This window comes from Brassica napus, unplaced genomic scaffold, assembly GCF_020379485.1.
Source record: "Brassica napus cultivar Da-Ae unplaced genomic scaffold, Da-Ae ScsIHWf_996;HRSCAF=1398, whole genome shotgun sequence".
In the NCBI taxonomy this organism is placed as follows: domain Eukaryota; kingdom Viridiplantae; phylum Streptophyta; class Magnoliopsida; order Brassicales; family Brassicaceae; genus Brassica; species Brassica napus.
This window is the reverse complement of record NW_026017031.1, coordinates 1-7500: the sequence shown is the minus strand read 5'-3', so window position 1 is coordinate 7500 and position 7500 is coordinate 1. Positions and strand designations below refer to the sequence as shown.

The 7500-nt window shown below is 36.0% G+C and overlaps 1 protein-coding gene across 1 annotated transcript in view; it reads right to left on the bottom strand.

The window, feature by feature from the left end:
• The window catches only part of LOC125606822 (ATP synthase subunit alpha, chloroplastic-like), an 11851-nt gene extending 5269 nt beyond the window's left edge, over positions 1-6582 (bottom strand). The window contains exon 1 of the mRNA XM_048775681.1: positions 1-6582. This exon is cut by the window's left edge and continues 807 nt beyond it. The gene's annotated coding sequence lies outside the window, so the exon portion shown is untranslated.
• Between the last annotated feature and the right edge of the window lie 918 nt (positions 6583-7500).

The window sequence follows — 7500 nt, the reverse complement described above, 5'->3', positions numbered from 1 at the left end:
ATAGAAGCAAGCCCAACAGCCAACCCAGCAGCAATAACCGAAGCAGCAGAAACCAGTGGATTCATGATAAGTTCCTCACACCAAAATAAAGAAATAGTTAATGATACAATCATCCAACGACTTAGGACTTAATTATAATTAAGTCATCGCTAAGATTCATCCAGCCAAAATAACCAAAAACTTGATAAGAATTACTTTGATATTAGTTCCTATCCACGGGATTTTGAAAAATGCATAATATATATATATACGACTTTTTTATGCCGTTTCTTTTTTGTGAACCATTCTTTTCTTTTAATTCTTCGTTCTTTTTTTGATCGTTTTTTTCAGCCAATTCACAGATAAAAAGTAAGAACTTATAATCGAATCGTTATCTAAATAGAAATTCACAAAAATAGTGGGGCAGATTATATAGATCTTTAACTTATATATACCTAGTCAATATCAAATATGACATATACAAGTGTTTCTTACATAACGTAAACCAACTATTCGATAATTGGGCTAACCTAAATTTGAAAAAAAAAAATAGTTAATGATGACCCTCCATGGATTCACCTATATAAGCCGCAGCTAAAGTGGCAAAAATGAGAGCTTGAATCCCGCTTGTAAATAATCCAAGGAACATGACAGGTATAGGAACCACTAAAGGTACTAAAGAAACAAGAACAACAACTACTAATTCATCGGCTAATATATTTCCGAAAAGTCGAAAACTCAGTGATAGGGGTTTTGTAAAATCTTCTAAGATGTTAATGGGTAAAAGAATTGGAGTTGGTTGAATGTATTTACTGAAATACCCTAATCCTTTTTTGCTAAGACCCGCATAAAAATATGCTACTGATGTGAGTAAAGCTAAAGCAACCGTCGTATTTATATCATTCGTTGGTGCTGCTAACTCCCCTTGAGGTAACTGGATAATTTTCCACGGTAAAAGGGCTCCTGACCAGTTAGAAACAAAAATAAATAAAAACAGGGTTCCAATAAAGGGAACCCATGGACCGTATTCTTCTCCAATCTGGGTTTGACTCACATCTCGAATGAATTCAAGGACAAATTCAAAGAAGTTTTGGCCGCCAGTTGGAATGGTTTGTGGATTGCGAACCGCTAGAGCTGCGGAACCTAATAAGATAGCAATTACAACCCAAGAAGTAATAAGGACTTGCGCATGGACTTGGAACCCCCCTATTTGCCAATAGAAATGTTGGCCTACTTCTACACCAGATATCTCATATAACCCTTCTTTTATTAGTGTATTGATGGAACATGATAAAACATTCATATTGCCCTCTGACAGAAATAAGAACTTTAAATTATTTTGATTCAAGACCCCCCTTTTTTTTTACTTATTTACTTGAATTTTTATTTTAGTTTTGGATACCAACTAAACGAATCACACAATATACCCAGTTTTTTATCTCTTTTTCTTTTGTATGATTCAGGAATAGTAACCGATTTTATAAATCGAAATACAGGGAGCCCCTCCCTCAAAAAAATTGATTTATTTATCTTATTATTAATCAAGAATTTTGTATATAGCTAGAACGACCCTCACAAATTGCGAATACTAATTTGTTAAGAATGAATCGAATTGAAGCTATAGCGTCATCATTTGCTGGAATAGAAATATCCGCGAGATCGGGATTACAATTTGTATCGATTAAAGAAATGGTTGGAATTCCCAAAGTTATACATTCTCGAAGAGCCGTATATTCTTCTTGCTGATCGATGATGATTACAATATCAGGCAATCCCGTCATATATTTAATCCCGCCTAGATATGTTTCCAAGCGAGATAATTGTCTCTTCAACACAGCTGCATCCCTTTTCGGAAGACGGTTGAATCCCTCTGTCTTTTGTTCAGTTCTCAAGTCCCTAAACTTATGAAGTCTTTTTTCTGTAGTAGACCAATTTGTTAACATGCCGCCGAGCCACTTTTTATTAACATAATGACACCGAGCCCTTATTGCAGCCCGCGACACTAAATCAGCTGCTTTATTTTTTGTCCCAACAATTAAGAATTGTTTTCCCCTACTTGCTGCATCAAAAACTAAATCACAAGCTTCTGATAAAAAACGAGCAGTTCTAGTCAGATTTATAATATGAATACCTTTACGCTTTGCAGAAATATAAGGTGCCATTCTAGGATTCCATTTCCTAGTACCATGCCCAAAATGAACTCCTGCTCTCATCATCTCTTCCAAATCGATGTTCCAATATCTTTTTGTCATTTCTTTTCACACTTAAAAGGGGGGTACCCAAAACTAAAATAAAAATTTGTTCCAATGGAACCTTCTCTTGTCCGTTTATGCACGAGCCGAGCCATTATTTTGTATTCATTATTATCTTTATTAGTGTTAACAAATTATTAAAGCAAATGACTACAGCAAACAATAAAACATGAAATTCAAAACAGGAATCTGCTATTAGGAATTATTCAATTCTAGAAAAGGCAGATTTGTAAATAGAAGAGTCACAAAATTCCCTGTGATAAAATAAAATATCTCTCATATCTCCCTCTAATAAAGATAAATTCTTTGTTTTTTTTTCAAAAAGAATATTGGTATGTTGCCGTGAACAATGCACCAATCCTTTGTTGAACCCGGTCCCGGCGGGGATCACACCCCCTAGAACAACATTTTCTTTCAGGCCTTTCAACCAATCGATACGACCCCGAAGAGCAGCTTTTGCTAAAACTCTAGCAGTTTCTTGAAAACTTGCTTCGGATATAAAACTTTGAGTATTCAAAGATGCTCGAGTTATTCCTAATAAAACGGCTCGATAACAGATTGCTTCTTCTAAAGCACGCCCCGTGCGTTCTGCTCGTAACAATCCAATCAATTCTCCAGGTAAAAAAACATTAGACATTCCCTCTTCTGAAACCAAAACTTTTGATGTTATTTGACGTACAATAATTTCGATATGCCTATTATGAATCTGCACCCCCTGGGATCGATAAACCTTTTGAATCTTATTAACCAAAGAAATACGACTTTGCACTATAGTTAGCTCAGCACCAATCAAGAATCCCCAAGGAATTCCAAGAATTCTTGTTATACACCTGTTCCAACCCTTAATCCGCTTTTCTAAGTTCAGTGATATTGAATCAATCGAGCGGACTTCTAACACCTGTTCTACTTTTGGAAGACCTTGGGTTATATCACCGGATCTCGATTTTTCATATATAAATGTAACTAATGTATCCCCTTCGTAAAGAATTTCTCTATAATGCCCGTGAACTTTTGCTCCCGGAGTAGCCAAATAGGGCTTAGCGGATCTTATTACTACAGAATCCCTTTGAACAATTAAAACTTGACCCGATTTTAGGTATGGTTCTTTTTTGGCTATACATAGATTTTCACAAAAAATTGTCCAAGACTTATTATTGTGGACGTTTCCTCACAATAATAATTATTATAATTTTGATGAAGAAAATACCAATTCAATTTGAATGGATTCAAAACAAGGTTACTGTATGGATCTAGATTAAAAATTCTTCCGTTTTCATCTATTAAATAAGAGTGAATTATTTGAAAAATATATTTGAAGTTATCAAGTTGCAAATATTTAATTACAGAGATCTGATTATAAGTTAGTAAAGGCAAAAATGAATAAAAATTCGAAATTTGAATGGCTGTTCCTAAGGGGCCCGACGAATTTTGAATTGTAATTAGAGGTTTTTTTTTTATTGATTGGTTTATAACATTGTGATATTTTACATGATTAAATGGACCGATTCTAAAACAATTAGAGGATGATAAAATTAACAAAGATTGGGATTCCTTATTTCTGAACATACGAATAGTTCCATGATTTTGTCTAAGCGATTGTTGAAGAATGCCAGCCTTGGGAGAAAGCGAATAAAACGGATTCACGGAATCTGCAGAGATCAATCCCGAATCCGGCGGATTATTTCTTTTTCTTATATACGAAATATGGGATTTCACTAAGCCAATTCTTATGAAATCTCGAATCAAACCCTTTGTACTTACTTCAACAACGAAAGCGCGGACCTCCTCGAGGGAAGAATTTTTGTTGTCTTGGTCCCAATTCAAGACTAAACAAGTGCGAACCAATTGAATACTTGTGTCAGAAATTCCTCGAGTTGGTTTACCATTTCCATAAAGGATATAGTTGAAAACTCGAAGTTGAATATTATCCTTTTCCCGAAAGAGATCTTGTGGGAAGAGTGTTGCTAAATTTATACTGTCCATTATCTCATAGGTAGCTACGGGCCGCACCAAAACAAAAAACTTTTTCTTGGTTGGTGTGATCCGTTGGGCATAAATCCAATTTTTTAAATTTTTTGATTCTTTAGAGTTTGTTTTTCCCCTTCCTGGCGGTATCAAGATGCCACTATGTCGGGATATCTTATCTGTCTTGTCCGGAAAATGGATATCCCCCGAAAATATTTTGAGTTCAATCCTTTTTTTTTTTCTCTCCACTCGGATCAACCCGCCGACTTGGCTTCTTATATTTAAAGTGATTCGTGTATCGACTCCAATGATACTATAGTTCTGTACCATTATGGCGGAGGATTCGGGTAAAATATGCACTTCCTCAGGAATGAAAAAAAAGCGATCTACTTTCATTTCGTATTTTGTCTTAAATTTTTGGACTCCTCGATACTCAATCATATCCTCTTTTTGGACGATTGAGTCCGCCTTTAGAGTTCCATATTTAAGAATTCCGGAACTCTTTCTTCTGTATCTAGGATCATCAAAAAAAGCAAAAATACTGTTTCTACGGAAAATACCATTTATGGGTATTTCAATCGAGATACCTGAATGTGGTATGAACTCTTTCGCTTGCTCTTGAATCGATTGGAATGGAATGAGAAATCTATTTCTTCGCCTTTTTGCTAATAAATCCGAATTCTCATGAAAAATAGCAGAATATATGAAATTATAATGACTAGTACCTACGATTCCATTCAATTCTGAATAATTGGGAATCCCAGATTTTTTTTTATCAGAAAAATCTGAACTGAAAAATTTTTTGCTCACTTGATCATTATTCACTGAGAGGCTAGAAATAGATTTTCTTTCGACGGAAAGAAAGGGTATGTTCATTTGATCTTGATCTTTGTGGATCGAAAAAAGAATTAGACTAGATCCACAAGAACCTCCTGATAATATCCATAAATGACTTGTTTTTGGTAAAAGATGGACATTACTATATGTAAATTCGGGTGCATGGGATACATCAGTACTCCAATGCATTTCGCCCTCGGAGTCAGAATAAATATATTTTCTAACCCTCTCTTTAAAATGAAAAGTGGATGTTCCCTCGCGAATCTCAGCAATCACTTGTTCTGATTCCACATATTGATCATTTTGAACTAAAAGAAAACTTTTTGGTGGAATAGTCACGCTATGTATAATATCTTCGCTCTCAATAATTACAGACAAGTCTATATAACATAGAAAGGCAGGATGCCCGTGACGTGTACGTGTAGGATGAACCAAATCCTCATTAAATTTGATTTTTCCATTATAAGGGGCTCGTACATGTTCGGCAGTACCTCCTGTAAATACTCCACCGGTATGAAAAGTTCTTAATGTTAGTTGAGTCCCCGGTTCGCCAATAGATTGACCCGCAATAATACCTACAGCTTCCCCCAATTCAACTAGGTCACCATGAGTGGGACTCCGGCCATAACATAATCGACAGATCCAAGATGTACTCCGACAAGTAAAGGGAGTTCGAATAGATATTGATTGTGTTCCAAAGGTTATGAATCGATTGACAAGTCCAATCCCAAGATCTTGATTTCGAAAGGCGACACATCGGGAACCTATATATATATCGTCTGCTAAGACACGACCAATTAATGTTTGGATAAAAATTCTTTCTGACATCATCCGACTTTTATTTCGAGGACTCACAGAAATCCCTCGGATAGTGCCACAATCCGTTCGACGTACAACAATATGTTGAACTACTTCAACAAGTCGACGCGTAAGATATCCAGCATCTGATGTGCGGACCGCAGTATCTACAACTCCTTTACGGGCTCCATAGCAAGAAATAATATATTCTGTTAAAGACAGTCCTTCGCGTAAATTGCTTTGAATAGGTAAATCAATCATTTGTCCTTGGGGATCCGACATTAATCCTCTCATACCTACTAATTGATGTACTTGAGATGCATTTCCTCTAGCTCCCGAAAAAGACATCATATGGACTGGATTGAAAGGGTCCGTCATCCTAAAATTAGGATTCATTTCCTGTCGCAAATATTCACTTGTAGCATACCATATCTCAATAGATTGGCGTAATTTTTCTACCGCATGTACATTCCCATAATGATGGTGTTTTTCCAAAATCAAACTTTGTTGTTCAGCATCTTGGACAAGCCAGCCCTTAGAAGGTATCGTTAAAAGATCATCAATTCCTAATGAAATGGATGTAGCAGTTGCTTGCTGGAAACCCAGAGTCTTTACTTGATCTAGGATGTGTGATGTATATGCCATCCCGAAGTGATCTATTAATCGGCTAATAAGTCGTTTAATAGCAGTTCCATCTATCACTTTATTGTGAAATACCAGATTGGCCCGTTCCGCCATAAGTACCTCCATATTCTGCTGAATGGGATTCGACAATGAGTTTGAGTCAATGATTGCAAAACTTCCTTTTCTCGATCTTGATTTTTTAGGTCAGGAACTATGTCCGAGTTGACTCGGAGAGGTCCGAATTCACACGGGTGTCCTATAATTCTTTTTTTATGAATACCATATTATTAGGTATCATATGAACAAGCTTGAGAAAAACCTTGTATAGCTTCCTCGATTTCTCGATAAAAAGAAATATGACCAACTGTGGTTCGAATATATATACAAAAAGTTTGTTTTTTTACACTTCTTACTATCAGATAGTGTGCATAAATCTCATGATAGTTACCAAAAGATTCATAGTGAACTTCGATAGGAACTTCTTTTGAAGCAATAACGCGTTGATCTAATTGCCACCGAAGCCACAAAGGACTATCTAAATTGATTCTTTTCTGCCGATAAGCTCCAATTGCATCATAGGAATTGCAAAAAAAGGGTTCTTTCATATACTTATAGTTTGTTTCGTAAATTCTTTCATTTTGATAGTTTTTTCGATTACATGGATTATATCTGTTTGCACAAATACCTCGACGAGTGCCGCTCGTTAATACATAGAGTCCAATCAGCATATCTTGAGTCGGTACAGAAATGGGATCTCCAATAGCTGGAGATAAGAGATTCATATGAGAAAACATAAGTAAACGAGCCTCTGCTTGAGCTTCTAAAGATAAAGGCACATGAACAGCCATTTGATCCCCATCAAAGTCTGCATTGAACCCCTTACAAACTAATGGATGTAAACAAATAGTGCGTCCTTCCACTAAAATGGGTTGGAATGACTGTATGCCTAATCTATGTAGAGTAGGTGCTCTATTCAGTAATACGGGATGGCCCTGCATAACTCTCTCAGAAGGATTTCCCAGAGTTCTATATCGGCTTTAATTTA